The 16,218-nt window shown below is 45.2% G+C and overlaps 1 long non-coding RNA gene across 1 annotated transcript in view; it reads right to left on the minus strand.

Annotated features, from left to right (window-relative positions):
• LOC115093268 overlaps window positions 1-10,434 on the minus strand; it is a 42,267-nt gene extending 31,833 nt beyond the window's left edge. Inside the window, exon 1 of the long non-coding RNA XR_003857260.1 lies at window positions 10,276-10,434. This is a non-coding gene — a long non-coding RNA (uncharacterized LOC115093268). The remainder of the gene's footprint in view (window positions 1-10,275) is intronic.
• Between the last annotated feature and the right edge of the window lie 5,784 nt (window positions 10,435-16,218).

Below are 16,218 nucleotides of genomic sequence, written 5' to 3' on the forward strand. Positions count from 1 at the left end.
TACTCTTTGTTGACCACAGATAATTTAATTCTTGAATGCTCTCACTTTTGTTTTCCCTGATCGAGACACTGAAGAAAGGAAGGCTGCTGTCAGGTAGTTTAATTACATATTGCAACATTTTTAAATATGGTCCGATGATTTGAAAATCTAAGTGCTGTAAATGACAATTTTAATGGTCCAGTTGCTCTGCTTGAACGCCTTCTCCTGATGAAGCCCTTTCAGGGTGAAACAAAGGACCCTTTGTCGAAAGGAGTTATTTATCCCCGTTCCTTCAGGGCATTCAAGAATTAAAGAATCTGTGGTCAATGAAGAGTAGTTACTGCTTGTAAACCTACAGTGAAAACACTATTTGTGAGGACTTAAGATCTATACGATCTAGTCCTGCATTGGACCATCTATGTCATTAAGGACTGTGCTCTTTTGCTAAAGACATATTTTAAATATTTTGAGGGTTTTACTTTATGGTTGTTTAAATAACACATATTGGTTGTTGAATAAACAATAAATGCTTATAGGATGATAAGTATTTTTGCTTTAATTGTTTGCTATACTAGTTATTAAGCTAAATGTGTACATGAGTGTTCAATTTATGTTATTTTGGATTTTATATATACACACACGCTCGTAGCTGGCTAAGCCTACCCGGCTAAGTTTAGACTTGCTCTATGGCACATCTAAACTTATATATATACTTACGCGGCTAACTACGAACACCTACTTTTTGAGCGTGTAACTTTTAGCCATGTAAGAGACTTATACGGATGTGCAGTGGCCACTGAATGTAGGAGCACATTCAGCGGCAGCTACTTAGCTGCATAACTCCCGCTTATCTGGCTAAATAGCGCTGAATGTGCTTTGAATATCGGACTGAAATGCAAATCTAGACTTTATGCAGGGACTGTTAAGAAATTTCTGAGGTACTATTTTTGTTTGGTACCATAGAGCTACCTCCTGTACAATTTTCTGAGCAGCCAGAAAATTGCTGGCTTTCAGATCAAACCCTTTAAATAAGCAAATTTGTCTTTCCAAGTCAGCACCTCTTAATATGTTTCCTTTGTCCTTCATTTTTGACACTCGCATATATTTGAGAGGTGAAAACTAAATGGTTCATTTAAGTTGCATTTGTTGTTATTAATGCTTCTCATCCCAGCTCGTTCCCTAATTTCCAACCGTAGACCCTTATATTTTACTTTCTGCTCAGCAGTGAAGAAGTTTAAACAAATTGCAGCTGCTCACTGCAGCATGGGTATAGGTAATAGGAAAGCCGTATGAAAAGCCATCAAGTTTTTCATTATGACTAGCAATATTTTCAGATCAAAGAGAGTTGAGGTCATTAGCTACATTTATGAGTGTCACCAATAGAGCTGGAAAAAAATATGATAGGCTGAGACAACTAAATCTCAAATCAGCATTATGAAAATTAGGAAACCTAATGAAAAAGGTTATTTTATGGACTTATTTATTTGTTATTTTTTGATAAATTACCAGTTTCACCTGGCTTTCAAGTAGGAGTGTGCAGATTTATGCTGACCTGTATTTCATGGCTGCAGGAGGTTAAATTGCTCTTGCTCAATACCAGTGAGCTTAATATAGCAATTTAAAAAGAATACCATTAAGGATGGCAGATCTCATTTTCCAAGAAATTGCATATCAGCAGAGAAGCAATCACTTAAAAAAGATAAAGCCCTTTCTCCATCAGGCATGCTTCTTGTCTTGAGGAAAAGCAGTTTGTTCAGTAGGGAAGCAGTAATATCTAGCTTACACAGAAAACAGAACAAATCCCTTTGCATTAAATTATTTCAATATTATTTTCTAAATTCTGATCAGTCATTAGTAGTGATGTCTCTTAGTCCTGGTTAGTGCATCTGATGCTCTTGTTTTGCTTGTTGGAAATGTGTGTAGCCCTGGTCTAAATCTGGAGACTACGTATACCTTCCAATTGTACTGCTTCTCTGCTGCTCAACCTCTACCATTTACCAGATCTGGAGGATTGGTTTTCCAGTACAGGATGAACTTTTCTTTGACTATTATGTTAAGTGCCGTAAGCATTCAGAGAGATTACCTCTAGGTGAAGTCTATCCCTGATATATATATATATATATAAGTCTGAGTGAGAGGGAGGGGGATTCTGGGAGTGGGGAGGCCAAATGAACAGGATGTATCCTGGGTTCTGGGGATATCCCTTAAGGGCTAATGATTCTGCCAGCCCAGCAGAGCCTCTCTTTTACTTTGGATACTGATGGACCAAAGGATTACTCCTAGGCTGTGAGGCCTGGTGGCTTACCAAAAGTACTAGGAGGAAGAATGGACAGCCTTGAGTACCAGAACAGCTTCCTCCCAGGAGAAAGTCTCAGCGATGAGTGAGAAATACCTGGCTTTTCCCATGGAATCAAGCTGGAGGTTTTGTTCTTTTCAATATGTGGCCTAACTAATGACTGTCCTGCTGTAGAGATTTGGGATCTGTTTTCCAAGGCAGTCTGTTGATTTTTATGCAGTAGGATCCTGGGACTTCTTGAGTTATGAATGGGGTTTGGTCCTTTCACCATCGGCTATCCGTGGACAGCCATTGAAGTGAATTAATTTAAGATTAAGTCAGGTGCAGCTGAGAGCTGCACCAGCTGCTGGGCAGGAGGAGGAGCTCTTATCCTCCTCCAGGTGGAGTTGGGATCCTAGGAGGGAACGTAAGTACCCCAACCACTACTTATTTTAACTTGGGTGGATGGGAGGGTGAGAGTTCATATTCAGCTTGCTCAGCCCTCTCTCCAGCACAAAATATAACTTGATCAAATACAATAGACAGCAGCCAATAATAATCAGAAACCCTACACTCCCCCACCCCCCAGAGTAACCTCAAGGGAAAAGGGAAGTGATTATCCCCTTGTACAGGTGCTTGGTGAGGCCTCACCTGGAGTACTGTGTTCAGTTCTGGAAACCGTATCTCAAGAGGGACAGAGACAGGATGGAGGCGGTCCAGAGAAGGGCAACTAAAAAGGTGGATGGTCTTCATCGAATGACTTATGAGGAGAGATTGAAAAATCTAAATATGTACACCCTGGAGGAAAGGAGGAGCAGAGGTGATATGATACAGACTTTCAGATACATGAAAGGTTTTAATCATCCAAAGACAATGACAAACCTTTTCCATTGCAAACAAATCAGCAGAACCAGGGACCACAATTTAAAACTCCAGGGAGGAAGACTCAGAACCAATGTCAGAAAGTATTTCTTCACAGAGAGGGTGGTGGATGCCTGGAATGCCCTTCCGGAGGAAGTGGTGAAGACCAAAACTGTGAAGGATTTCAAAGGGGTGTGGGATAAATACTGTGGATCCATAAAGTCTAGAGGATGTGAATGAAGAGGAAAGGCATGGGGGTGGCTTGCGGGAATGACAGCTACTACTTGGAGATTAATATCCTTATTCAATAAACATACACACAGTTAATGTGACTCCAACATTGCTCCAATGGCAAGAGGACATTTGGAAAAAAGGATTTGCATCCACAAAAAAGCAGGGGAGTAGCTTGCTTGTTACGGTGGTTACTACCCCAAACCAAATAAGCCTGATACTTCACTTTCAATGCATATCCAGCATAGCTCTCTGCTTCAATGGCAGGGGGAATGAAGAAAAGATTTATATTCAGACAACTACCAAACAAGGACTGAATTACATAGTCTGGGTAAAACAAATACTGATACTTCACTTTGAATACATATTTTTTTTTCTATACCAGTGTTCAATTTTATATATCGATTTTATATATCACATCGGTTTACAATTACTAGCATCAGTTGTTACGCTCCTGCCCGCAAAGAGCGTGGGCAGGCTCTTACCTTGCCACAGCCAGTCGGGCTGCTGACGCTGCTTGCTTTCTCCCTGAATCAGCTGGGGCTGTCCCCGCAGCTGTTCCTGCCTTCTCCCGACGTGCTGCTGCGATCCCGGGCCCTTGAGTCAGCAGGCCGTCTCTGCTGGTGCCTGCTACAGCCCGGGTCCTTGCCTGGCTGGGAAGCCGTCCCTGCCAGTGCCTGCAGCCTGCTACAGCTCTCTACTCTGCCTGCAGTCTTACCTCTCCTCCTGGGGCTGTCTTCACGGCATGGAGCCGTTCCTGCAGTCAGCCCTTCTCCTGCTTCAGTCCTTACAGCTCTCTGTTCTCTCTGCCGGTGCCTGCAGCCAGCCTTACCTCTCTCTGCTTCTTCTTGCTTCTGTCCTTGCAGCTGGGAGCTGCTCCACTGACCTGCCTTCACCCAGCTCCAGCCCAGGGCTGCTCCACTGCTACCTTGGCCTTCCATGTAGCTGAGGACGCCACCAGCTTCCAGCTCTCCTCTCCAGCCTCCTAGGGCGCGAGCGCGCGCCTCTCTGCTCCTCTTCTAGGGCCAGCCAGGTGTGGCCCCCTGCTGACCCCTCCCTGGGCGTTGTCCACCTCAGCTCTTCTAAAGGGCTCAGCGTTCATTCTGTCTTTGCCTTCGCAAGGAGTTGGTCACTCCTGAGAACCTTCGCTCCAGGAAGTCGTCCGTGTTCCAGCCTTCTGCAAGGTCCTATGTTTTGTGTTCTCTGTCGGAGCCCCTCGTCCAGTCCTGATGTCTGCCTGCCGTTTCAGTCTCAAGGTCTGTCTCTTGATCCAGTACCTGTGTTCCAGTCCTGATGTTATCTGCTGTTCCTGATGTCCATGTTCCTGCCCTGAGGTGTGTCTCCTGTTCCAGTATCCGTGTTCCAGTCCTGTTGTTCCTGCTGTTCCAGATGTCCTTGTTCCAGCACTGAGGTCTGTCTTAATCCTTGTTCCTGATCCTGATGCTTTAACCTGCCTTGAAGCTGCCAGGAGTGCAGCATATCCTTGCCTTGAAGCTGCCAGGAGTGCAGCGTATCCGTGCCTTGAGCTGCCAGGAGTGCAGCAAACCTGCTTCCTCTTTCCTGTGCTCTCCCGCTCTCAGCGTGGTCCGCGACCAGCCTTCCAGGGCTGAGTAGGGCGCGCATGAGGCAGGGTGGTCCGCGACTCAGTCCCGCGGGTGGTCTGAGTAGGGCGCCCTGAGGGACAGTGCCCATGTCTTCCTTCAGCCCTCGTTCCTGACTCCACCTCTGTGCATCCAGTACCTCGTCCTGAGTCCACGTCTGTGCCTGCCCACGTCTATGCATCCTGCACCTCGTTCCTGAAGTCCACGTCTATGCCTGAGTCTACGTCGTTCCTGAGTCTCGTCTGAATCCATGTTCCAGTCTTCGCTGCCCTGGCCTCCATCCAGCCTGCCGCTTCGTGCCGTACGCTGCGGCAGGTCCGAAAGGGCTAGGAACGGTCGGAGGACTGTTCACAAGACCAACATTGCGTTGTTGGGTCTTCCGAAGCGTGCAGGTCCGGAGGAGGGCCTGTCTTCCATGTCTCTCCAGCCCTACTCCCGTCCAGCCCATGCTCGGGCATGCCACGCCTCCCGCGGCACCTCTTCAGAGCCCTCTGGGGTCGAGCCATTGCCCAAGGACACACATCACCCAGGAGTGGGATCGCTCTCCTAGCGCTCCACAACAGATTGCGAAGGCCATGTGTCCGGCGTTCATGTCCTTGTGATGGGCCCGTGCCAAGTTCCGGAGTTTCTTTGCCAAAGAAGTTTTTTTTTTTTTAAAAAAGGAAAAAACTTCAGTCCCAGTTTTTTCCGCTGTGCTTTACCGACCTGCTGGAGGCGCCAGCTTATTTGAACTTTTGTTTTCCCACACCGCTAGAGGCCTAGCACCTGTTTTCACCAAGTGCCTTCTTGGGACTTTTGCTTAGCCTGGGTACACTTGCTGTACGACCTGCAGGAGGCGCCTGCACCCAGGTTTACCACCATATTCCACGCTGCAGCACCTGGTTCCTGTGTTGCATGACCATCTTGTCCAGAATTTTTTATTTTTTCCCTCCGAGAATGCTTGTTCACCAGCAAGAGGTACCTGCGCAGAAGAGCTTACTCTGCTGAAATTCCTGCGCATCTCGCTCACTGGGTTCACCATGCTTACAAGTGATGCCTACTACATGCCAGCTTGTGGTACACCTCTCCAGACGACCTGCAGGAGGCGCCTGCACCCCATCTGTGGTCTTCAGTCCAGTGGGGCCTGGAGTGTCTGCCATCTCTTCCAGCTGAACCAGCGGATGTCTTCGTTCTTCCCGCTCAGCCTCTACAGTACTTCTGTTACCACATGCTTGTCTCACTCACCACCCAGAGCACGAGTCCAGCAGCCTCTTCTGGGATCCGCTGCAAGCTTCCATCCAAGCAAAGGTACTGGTCCAAGTGTGCCTTTTCAAGTAACCTACTACCAGCTTGCTCTCAAGCAATCCTGAGGATGTACATCTCTACCATCAGCCTAGGACCACGCGAGTGTGAGTGTCTGTTAACCAAGCAACACCAAGATTCTGCCCAGTCTCAGGGCTTACTCCTAGATGGGAGTTACTGAACTTTTGTTTCTTTGATCCTCTGCACTGTTCTAATCCTGATTCTCACCACCAGTTACTTGAGCTGCCAGTTCTACCCACCTGAGCATCAGCAACTTGTCTCCACTAAGGAATCTGGTTACCAACCGAAGAACTCCAGCTTACATGCTTTGCCAAGCCTGAATCCATCCGTGACCACCAGTAGTGCATGTCTTCAACCTGTCATCTTAAATGATTGGTTGGCATCCAACATCGAGTGCCCCACCATACTTCGAAGTCAACTTAAACTTACTGTGAGTCACCTTCCAGTCTCCAGTGCTACCAGAGTCTACTCCTTGATGCATTCAAGCGGCTAGCAGGTCTGCCAAGTCATCCATTCATCAAGTCCCTACGCATATATTCTTGACCAACTTGGGACATCTGCCTTCATGTTGAGACTTCTACACCTCTATTCGCCGTAGCTCTAACAGCTACCTTGACTCCTTGCACCCATCGTGAGTCACTGAACTGCCAAGTTCCTGGAATCATCTACTCAACGACTAACCTCCACCTAGTACTCCAACCTGCACCACAGCTTCAGTCTTAAGTCTGAGGACCTCCACTCAAGCCAAGCCTTGGATGGAGCCTTGCCTCTGCCTTGCTCCTAGAACCAAGATGCCATCTTGTGATTCTGTACCCTTCATCCTGCCTGACCTGCGCCTTCAGCATTCCATGTTCTGTGTTTGTCTTGCCTGGACCTTGACCACTTCTGCCTTGTCTTCTGCTTCAGTATTCTTCTTGCTACAGTTACTCGCCAAGAAGTACCAGCTCATCCTTGGATCCTCGCTTGCCCTCGACGGTATGGACTACCGCCTTCTTCTCAAGCTGTTGACAAGAGGCTTGAGGGGGGGCTTTTGAGGAGGGGGTACTGTTACGCTCCTGCCCGCAAAGAGCGTGGGCAGGCTCTTACCTTGCCACAGCCAGTCGGGCTGCTGACGCTGCTTGCTTTCTCCCTGAATCAGCTGGGGCTGTCCCCGCAGCTGTTCCTGCCTTCTCCCGACGTGCTGCTGTGATCCCGGGCCCTTGAGTCAGCAGGCCGTCTCTGCTGGTGCCTGCTACAGCCCGAGTCCTTGCCTGGCTGGGAAGCCGTCCCTGCCAGTGCCTGCAGCCTGCTACAGCTCTCTACTCTGCCTGCAGTCTTACCTCTCCTCCTGGGGCTGTCTTCACGGCATGGAGCCGTTCCTGCAGTCAGCCCTTTTCCTGCTTCAGTCCTTACAGCTCTCTGTTCTCTCTGCCCGTGCCTGCAGCCAGCCTTACCTCTCTCTGCTTCTTCCTGCTTCTGTCCTTGCAGCTGGGAGCTGCTCCACTGACCTGCCTTCACCCAGCTCCAGCCCAGGGCTGCTCCACTGCTTCCTTGGCCTTCCATGTGGCTGAGGACACCACCAGCTTCCAGTTCTCCACTCCAGCCTCCTAGGGCGCGAGCACGCGCCTCTCTGCTCCTCTTCTAGGGCCAGCCAGGTGTGGCCCCCTGCTGACCCCTCCCTGGGCGTTGTCCACCTCAGCTCTACTAAAGGGCTCAGCGTTCATTCTGTCTTTGCCTTCGCAAGGAGTTGGTCACTCCTGAGAACCTTCGCTCCAGGAAGTCGTCCGTGTTCCAGCCTTCTGCAAGGTCCTATGTTTTGTGTTCTCTGTCGGAGCTCCTCGTCCAGTCCTGATGTCTGCCTACCGTTTCAGTCTCAAGGTCTGTCTCTTGATCCAGTACCTGTGTTCCAGTCCTGATGTTATCTGCTGTTCCTGATGTCCATGTTCCTGCCCTGAGGTGTGTCTCCTGTTCCAGTATCCGTGTTCCAGTCCTGTTGTTCCTGCTGTTCCAGATGTCCTTGTTCCAGCACTGAGGTCTGTCTTAATCCTTGTTCCTGATCCTGATGCTTTAACCTGCCTTGAAGCTGCCAGGAGTGCAGCGTATCCTTGCCTTGAAGCTGCCAGGAGTGCAGCGTATCCGTGCCTTGAGGTGCCAGGAGTGCAGCAAACCTGCTTCCTCTTTCCTGTGCTCTCCCGCTCTCAGTGTGGTCTGCGACCAGCCTTCCAGGGCTGAGTAGGGCATGCATGAGGCAGGGTGGTCCGCGACTCAGTCCCGCGGGTGGTCTGAGTAGGGCGCCCTGAGGGACAGTGCCCATGTCTTCCTTCAGCCCTCGTTCCTGATTCCACCTCTGTGCATCCAGTACCTCGTCCTGAGTCCACGTCTGTGCCTGCCCACGTCTATGCATCCTGCACCTCGTTCCTGAAGTCCACGTCTATGCCTGAGTCTACGTCGTTCCTGAGTCTCGTCTGAATCCATGTTGCAGTCTTCACTGCCCTGGCCTCCATCCGGCCTGCCGCTTCATGCCGTACCCTGCGGCAGGTCTGAAAGGGCTAGGAACGGTCGGAGGACTGTTCACAAGACCAACATTGCGTTGTTGGGTCTTCCGAAGCGTGCAGGTCCGGAGGAGGGCCTGTCTTCCATGTCACTCCAGCCCTGCTCCCGTCCAGCCCATGCTCGGGCATGCCACGCCTCCTGCGGCACCTCTTCAGAGCCCTCTGGGGTCGAGCCGTGGCCCAAGGACACACATCACCCAGGAGTGGGATCGCTCTCCTAGCGCTCCACAACATCAGTAATGTGTGATACACTTTGTTTTGGGGTACTTGCCAAGTACTTCTAGCCTGGATTGGCCACTGTTGGAAACAGGATTCTTGGCTTGATAGACCCTTGGTCTGACCCAGTATGGCAGTTTCTTATGTTCTTATAAGTACCCCTGACAGACTCCTCAATAAATTACAGGGTCATGGAATAGAAGACAGTGCCCTATTGTGGATTGGTAACTAGTTAAAAACAGGAAATACAGAGTAGGATTAAATGATCAGTTCTCTAATTGGAGAAAAATCAATAGTGGAGTACCCCAGTGATCTGTATTGGGACTGATACTATTTAACATATTCATAAATGATCTGGACAAAGGAGCGAAAAGGGAGCAAAAACTGAGGTGACCAAATTTGCAGATGACACAAAATTATTCAAAGTTGTTAAAACAGCAGTGGATTGTGAAGAATTGCAGAAGGACCTTGCAAAATAAGGAGACTGGGTTTCAAAATGGCGTAGAATTTAATGTGGACAAGTGCAAAGCGATGCACATAGGGAAAAATAATCTCAAGTACAGGTGTACAATGCTGCAATCCATAATAGGAACAACCACCCAGGAAAAGGACCTTGTGGACAATACTTTGAAATCTTCAGTTCAATATGTGGTGGTGGTCAAAAAAGCAAATAAAACGTAAGGAATTATTTGAAAAGGAAAGTCAAATAAAACATAGACTATAATAATGCCTCTTTATCAATTCATGGTGTGATAAGACCTTGAGCACTGTGTAAAGTTTTGGTCTCCCCATCTCCCAAAAAAACACTGTGGAACTAGTAAAGGTACAGAGATGGGCAAAAAAATTATAAAGGGATAAAATGACTCCCTTAGGAAGAATGGCTAAACAGGTTAGGGATCTTCGTCTTGGAAAAGAGAAGAATAAGAAGGGATATACAACACTTAGGTGGGAAAACCTTGGTTTGGGACTGAAAGATTTGCCACAGACATGGATCTGGGGACTGCTTGCCTGTCACTTCAGAGGTTGGAAGATTGGCTTTGGAGATTGACTTCCCCTATTCTTGCATTTTCTTTGTGCTGGTGCTGGTACTGCTTCTTTGACTAGCAAATGGGGTCTGCAGTGCAGGCTAGTACTAGCATCCTCCCCTGAGAGCATTCTAATTGTATATGATATAGCATGTCCCAATTTACTTCCAGAAATCACAGAAATTCTATTTCTAATACCTTTCCCGTAGTCCTCACTATTTTTCATTCTCTACTATGCGGCACCTGATGCCTACCTTGTAACACCACACTTCTCTGATGATTCTTCCTGATGTCCATAACAAACTCTTACACCATAGCTCAACTTCTTCTCCTTCAAAAATGGATATAAGTCCATTCTTCCTTGATGACACTTCTTCGGCTCCCAGTCCTTTCTAAAGGAAAGGCACCTCTCCTAAAACCTGCCAGGAAAAATAGTGGAAAGTGTTCTAAACATCAAAATCACAGAACATATAGAAAGACATGGTTTAATGGAACAAAGTCAGCATAGCTTTACCAAGGGCAAGTCTTGCATCACAAATCTGCTTCACTTTTTTGAAGGAATTAATAAACATGTGGATAAAGGTGAACCGGTAGATGTAGTATACTTGGATTTTCAGAAGGCATTTGACAAAGTTCCTCATGAGAGACTTCTAGGAAAAGTAAAAAGTCATGGGATAGGTGGCAATGTCCTTTCGTGGATTACAAACTGGCTAAAAGACAGGAAACAGAGAGTAGGATTAAATGGACAATTTTCTCAGTGGAAGGGAGTAGACAGTGGAGTGCCTCAGGGATCTGTATTGGGACCCTTACTTTTCAATTTATTTATAAAAGATCTGGAAAGAAATGTGACGAGTGAGATAATCAAATTTGCAGATGATACCAAATTGTTCAGAGTAGTTAAATCACAAGCAGATTGTGATAAATTGCAGGAAGACCTTGTGAGACTGGAAAATTGGGCATCCAAATGGCAGATGAAATTTAATGTGGATAAGTGCAAGGTGATGCATATAGGGAAAAATAACCCATGCTATAATTACACAATGTTGGGTTCCATATTAGGTGCTACAACCCAAGAAAGAGATCTAGGCGTCATAGTGGATAACACATTGAAATTGTCGGTTCAGTGTGCTGCGGCAGTCAAAAAAACAAACAGAATGTTGGGAATTATTAGAAAGGGAATGGTGAATAAAACGGAAAATGTCATAATGCCTCTGTATCGCTCCATGGTGAGACCGCACCTTGAATACTGTGTACAATTCTGGTCGCCGCATCTCAAAAAGATATAATTGCAATGGAGAAGGTACAGAGAAGGGCTACCAAAATGATAAGGGGAATGGAACAGCTCCTCTATGAGGAAAGACTAAAGAGGTTAGGGCTGTTCAGCTTAGAGAAGAGACGGCTGAGGGGGGAAATGATAGAGGTGTTTAAAATCATGAGAGGTCTAGAACAGGTAGATGTGAATCGGTTATTTACTCTTTCGGATAGTAGAAAGACTAGGGAGCACTCCATGAAGTTAGCATGGGGCACATTTAAAACTAATTGGAGAAAGTTCTTTTTTACTCAACGCACAATTAAACTCTGGAATGTGTTGCCAGAGGATGTGGTTAGTGCAGTTAGTATAGCTGTGTTTAAAAAAGGATTGGATAAGTTCTTGGAGGAGAAGTCCATTACCTGCTATTAATTAAGCTGACTTAGAAAATAGCCACTGCTATTACTAGCAACAGTAGCATGGAATAGACTTAGTTTTTGGGTACTTGCCAGGTTCTTATGGCCTGGATTGGCCACTGTTGGAAACAGGATGCTGGGCTTGATGGACCCTTGGTCTGACCCAGTATGGCATTTTCTTATGTTCTTATGTTCTTAGCATCTGAGCCCCTGGTGCTCAGTAACACAAAAAGACAAAATATTACTTAAAAAAAAAAAAAGCAAACAAACAAACGAGACAGGAAGGGTGGAAAAAGAACATCGTCTGCTGGCAACTTGAACAGTTAACAAAACATGGGCAAAAGACACAGAGATAAGGCATCTGTCTCTGTTACTGTCCCAAGTCTCCATTTAGAGAGACTCCAGAAGCCTAACCCAGGAACATAATAAACTTGGTACAACATAGGATATGCTGCTGTTAGGAAGGTTAACTTAGAAAATCCAACTCAAAAATGCTCTGAGATGGTGGAAGGGGTTTAATATAGTCAGAGTACACCATCTGCTTTTCCCACATGGGGGAGTAAACCCCAAGCATCTTGGTAACTAATCTCTCTGTGCCTCCCCAGAAAACTGATTCACTCTGAATGAGCTGGGGGTCCTTACAGAAATGATAAAGATTTATAAAATTATGAGTAGGGCGAAACAGGTAAATAGGGGATAGTTGTTTACCTTTTTCAATAATATTGAAATAAGGGGACATACCATGAAGCTAATCATCAGCAGATTTAAAACAAATCATACAATGTATTTTTTTCACTCCATGCACAAACTGGGGAATCTTGCCAGAAGACATAATCATAGTATAGCTGAGTTTAAATAAGGTTTGGACAAGATCCTGGAGAAAAAGTCACAAACAATTATTAGCCAGCTAGACATGGGAAGTAGGGATGTGCATTCATTTAAAATGAATAAAGATTCCAAATCAAACTAGGCAGATTTATTTTAGGTTGTTCAAAACAATACCAAATGGCCAGTGTCCCAAAAATCAATGAGCTCCATATTCCGTCACTGTTCAGATAGCAAAGTTAGGTATTTTCAATAGTGCAGCCACACTATTGAATATAATCAGCTACCTTAAAGAGAGACAGCTAACTTTAACCACCTAGCTTTAGTCCTGCTCTGTGGCACCACAAGATGTCTTGGAGTAGTGAGAACAGATTCAGGCTGGAATGTGGCAAAAGACTCTCATAAACTTCATTATTAGTGACAAGAAACAAGAATATAAACAGTGCTGCTTTTCCTTCGTAGTTCCAAACACAAAGACAGTGATATAACTTACAGTTCAGTCGTATTGACTATTACAAGGTGTTCTTATCTCCCCAAAGCCTCCTCTTCCCTGCCTGGGCCTAGCTAGGTACACACATTCCCAGGGACCTCTGCCCAGACCAGAATTACTTTCTTTCTTGGGCTTAAGGTAGTCTGGGCCAGATCTCTAGATCCGATCATTTAAGGTGTTCTGGGGTTTTCTCCTGTATACTCCTTCACAAGCTCTTTAGCCCAATCAGACTTAGCCGGCTAAATTATTTGTCTAAATCTAACTTAGCCAACTAACTCAACTCCACCCAGTTACACTCCCAGAAAGCCCCTAACCTAGCCAGCTAAATTCTAGCTGGCTAAAATATATTCTGAGTTATCAGTCTAAAAGAATATCAACCTCTACAAAAATTTGAATTTGCTTTTGTTTTCATTTCCCATTAAAGTCTATGGGTCAAGCAAAGGAGCAGGTGTTTTTTACTCCCCCCAGGCAGCTAACAACCAGTGATGTCTCTTGACCCTAGACTGACCACAGCCAGAACAGGAAGGGAAAGGGAATGAGTCAGGAAACAGGATCAATCAAAATGAAGCACAGTTTAACCAGTAGGGGTGTGCATTCGGATTGACCGCATTAGTAAAACGCTACTCATATTTTTTTTTAACTTAAAAAATTGATTCGACATAAACGATCGGATTTCCCACATATCCAACATAGATATGTTGGATATGTGGGAAATTGCGATTGTTGAGCCAAAATAAAAATATAAACCCCCTCACCCCCCTTAATCCCCCCCCCCCCCCCCGACTTACCACAACTCCCTGGTGATGGAGCGAGGAGTGAGGACGCCATTTCTGCAATCCTTGGCGAGAAGCATGTGACGTCGGCGCCACCTGACCCCCCCAAGCTGGCCAAAAGTTCTTTTTGGGCCGAACGAGCCGTCCGGCGCGAACTCGCCGGGAATCACGTGACGCCGGCGTCACTCGACGTGCCGCCGGCGTCACATGCTTCTCGCCAGGATTGCAGAAATGACGTCCTCACTCCTCGCTCGATCACCAGGGAGTTGTGGTAAGTCTGGGGGGGGGATTAAGGAGGGTGAGGGGGTTTTAAATTTTTTTTTGCACATATGTACATATACCCAACTCATTGGATTTTTTTTATGTCCATATTGGCCGCAAGTGGGACCCCCTTTCGGACATAAGAAATATGAACATAAAATTTTGCTCTGCACATCCCTGTTAACCAGCCTATCCTAGCTGGAATTTGCAAGGATTGACAGTGACTTCTTTTTTTTTTTTTCTTTTTCAAGCTGAAAGTGAAAGGAACAGACCATTTTAGTTCACTTGTCTGTGGACTGTAGGAGAAAGTGATTGTATAATTCAGAGTGCAGAAGAAAAATTGCAACATACGTGAGAAAAGACTGAGGGACTAGGAGCAGATGTGGTATGTCATCATCTCAGTATACCATAGCAGAAGGCCAGCAGCATCAAAGGCAGCGGCACATTGCATTGGGGAAATGTTTAGTAAGGAGAGGAACAAAGTGGTTTAAAGTCCAGATGATTTGGCATCTGCTCTTACAGGATACTCAGTTAATGGCCCAGCTCATTAAAGGTCTGATGGTAAAGCCATACTTTTATTTGCTTTCTGAATTGCAAGTAGTCCTGGCCTCAATATTCAAAGCTGGTCATCTAAGTAGGTTAGCTCTATAAGACTTATCTGCCTAACTTATTCAGGTAACTTAGCCAGTTAAGTGCTAATTGGTGAGGAGCTTTATTTATTCTAACAAAATGAGACTGCTTTTATTTTTGACGTTGTTTAATCTTTTACATGATCTTAGTTCCCAAATTTAGCTATTCCTATAGATTCATGTCAACCATAATGAGCATCAGAAATAATTCTGGATTATAATCTTAAACCTCTGGGTTAGAGAGCATGAAATTGGAGTTTTGCATACCTTTTTCCCCCCCTTCCCATCACTGCAATAAAGGATTTAAGATACCATGTTCTATTTGTATCAATAAAGAAAGTATTGTTACCCATCAACAGTTACGCGAATATTCAAAGGTTCCATGAATCCATGTCAGAGACCATCATACTAGGCAGTCCCGATTTTGACACTTTCATTTGCCTTAAAAATAATCATATGATCAATATCCACTATTCAAAATAATGTTTTGCTATCATTTTCTAATGTACATAAAAACCCTTATCTTAATGCAATCTTTTCAGATCATTCCATGTATTACCCCGACACAGGTCCATGTTTTGAAGTGCAATCTGCATCAGGGGGTACTCAGAGGATGAGAGCAGGAGTCACCAGACACATTTTAAATTGGTCTTCAATAGTTAAAACTTTTATCTGAATAATACAAAAATAAAATCATTATATGGATAGTTCCAAATATCATCGCAAAACCAAATGCCACAGAGAGAAAATGCCTATACTGACTTGGCATCTGTTCTTTCTTTGGTGCCAAAATCATCAACCAGAAGGATCTGCCAAGTATGTAAGCATATTATAGTGACCTATAACGTGAAGTATCCCATAATCCTAAAAAATAAAAATTAATATTTAAATCGTAGAATACCAATCCATTTCAAGATTCAAACTGAATGGGGTAACTGTATTTGAAAAGAAAATGCAAACTTCTTGTCACAAGTTTGCACAATCTCCTCCTCTAGGTGAATCAGGGATGTGCTCCAAAATTCCCCACTGCAATTCTTCAAACAAACGATTGTGAACTAGGCTATGTTGCACCAGAGTAGCTTGAGTTTTCTTATTCACCAAACAATTTCTATGTTCAACCAAGTGAGTGTGTATTGTATTCTCCTTTTAGTTCTGCTTATATAGATGTTCTTGCATGGGCACACTGTAAAATATACTACAAATGAAGATGAACAATCTGTGGTAGCTGCCGTGCTGATTGTGGATCTTGCCATCTGTTCCCTTGGGTGCAAAAATGAGCAGTTGCCACATGTTCTATCTCCCCTACCAGATGTATCATATATCTCTAAACCAAGACGAAGATAAGAATGCACCATGAAATCTTTAATATGTATACCTCTAGTATAGGCTATCAGAGGAAGATTTGCAAAAATTGTATGTAGTTGGAGATTATCCCAATGCCTGTAGATGATAGGCATAGAAAGCCCAATATTCAAAAATATCTGGTTATCTAAATTATCAGGATATAACTTATTATATTTATTTAAAATATTTATAGCCCACCCTTCCATAGTT

This window comes from Rhinatrema bivittatum, chromosome 6 (genome assembly GCF_901001135.1).
Source record: "Rhinatrema bivittatum chromosome 6, aRhiBiv1.1, whole genome shotgun sequence".
NCBI classification, from domain to species: Eukaryota; Metazoa; Chordata; class Amphibia; order Gymnophiona; family Rhinatrematidae; genus Rhinatrema; species Rhinatrema bivittatum.